Here is a 2,296-nt window from a genome sequence, read left to right as displayed (position 1 = left end):
GAGCCCTGCACCAAACAATTTAATTCATTAAGAATTTGATTATAATTTATTGACGAACCTGAGTTTGATTGAGCATATTGCATAGATTTTGAATAGAACTCCTCCTCTTGCTGCCAATATCCATCTTGTTGGAATTGTTGAGGTTCCCCCCACATATAATTTGAATGATCTCTCCAAGCCGAATTGTAAGCGTTGGAAAACATGTTGTTGCTTGGTTGATCATAGCCTTGATAACCCCAAGCATCTTCGTTCACAGTGAATTGAGGATGTTGATATCCTTACCCATAGGTGCACATCAAATGTAGGGACACTTGGCATTGTGGTCCGTTCGGCATTATGAGTCAATTGAGCAGTGAGCTGTGCCAATTGAGCTTGAATGGTCGCAAGTGCCATGTCTTGCTCCATTTGTACCTAAAATCAAAGAAAGAAAAATAAATCAAATATCAAAAGTAAAATACACAAACACCAATATAAACATAAACAAAAACAAAAATAAAGGGATTAGCAAAGTTGCTAATCCCCGGCAACGGCGCCAAAATTTGATGTGAGAATTACTTGACACACAAATTAAACCCTCTTTTTGACAATTGTAGTATAGATGTAAGTAGGGTATCGTTCTAGGCCGGGGATTAGGAGGGATTGCTAATCTATTCTAAATTAATTTAAAAATATTAAACAATACTCAAGGACACAAAACTAGGCTAAAAACTCTAATAACTCGAAACACACTTAGGATGACTCAAAATAATGAAAACAATCAAATTGGACACTAGGAACTGAAATGGACGGAAATTGAATTAAAAGATTAACAACAATGAAAACTAACTAAATAATATAATTTAATAATGGGGGGGTTTGGTTTTGACGAGAAGTAAATTAAACTTAAATAAATTACAGAATTGACAAAAGCATGAAATTAAGGTGAAAGGATAGATGACGGACTAGCTAGAGGGTTTTTCTCCACACATGACACATATGCAACCTAAATTGATTTTCAGTTGTTCTTTCAATAAATTATGAATGACAATGTTCCAAGTTAATTAGGTCCGCTTAAATTAACTCTTAGATTTCCCTAGATTCATTGGATTGAATGGAATACGCATTACAACCAAATTATTCCTCATCAAAGTCCCTAACAATGGAATACGCATGATATAAACATTCAACAAAGATCATTAAGTTCAACGGAAATCATAACATTGACTAGGCATTCATAACTATGGAATACGCATGTTAATCCAGCCTAGAATTCACTTAACATGATTGTGGATAACAACCTTCACTACTTATGAATATAAGTTCATAACGATTAGGTGAAATTCACTTATATTCTAGCATCAAATTCATGCATGTAAATTAAGTATGCATTCTTAATCGACATACAAAAATAAGTTATCAATCAAGCAGTTAAGCAAATTAAATCACAACTCAGAAATCACAACTGAAGGTAATCAATTCATATTACAAATATATTCATGGCTTTGAACTTCCCCCTAGCTAAGTAGGGGATTAGTTCCTCATACTTGCAATTAAACAAAAACAATTGATATTAAACATAGAAAAACAAAGTAGAATACACCTAGAATGCTCCAACAACTCCAATGGAATGGCTAGCACAACTCCAAGCACTCCTCCTTCTTTGCAAGCCTTGGAACTAATGTAAATGTGTATGAATTTCTGTGTGTCTTCCTTGAAGGCTGAATGGTGTTTATATAGAGGTTGAAAATGAAAAGAAATGCAAGGTAATGGACATGACAACTCACGGCAAAGGGAAGAAAGGATGCTGCCAGCTTTGTTTTGCATGTGTGTGTGCTGTTTTTGTGCTCTTTCCACCTAGAAATAATCATTCCAAAGCCACCCAAAGCTATAAGTGGGAGACCAACAAGAAATCCACTTCATAGTGGTCCAATTTCCTTGCTTTTCTGCTGTCCATTCACTCCCCTTGTTGTAGAAATCTTCCATTGCCGTGTGTGTGTGTGTGTGTGTTGTCCTCATCACTTCCCACTCTTCCATGCTTTAATTTCTGATTCCTTGCTGCCCATGTGGTGTGTGTGTTGCTGTTTTCTTTCCTTCTTGCTGCCCATGTGGTGTTTATACTTGCACATACATGCTCTTCATCCATTTAGCTAGCAATAAACACATTTTCTGCCATCACATGGCAGCTATGATGTTTGTAGTTGTAGGCCAACACACTTGCACACACAAATGCTGATTTCCTAGCCTTCTAATATTCAAATTCGTCCATCCTCATGTCTCCATGTTTGCACCATCCAATCTTGGCCCAAAAATGCTCCAA

This window comes from Malus domestica, chromosome 14 (genome assembly GCF_042453785.1).
Source record: "Malus domestica chromosome 14, GDT2T_hap1".
NCBI lineage: Eukaryota > Viridiplantae > Streptophyta > Magnoliopsida > Rosales > Rosaceae > Malus > Malus domestica.
The sequence above is the reverse complement of the archived record's forward strand: the minus strand, read 5'-3'. Positions refer to the sequence as shown.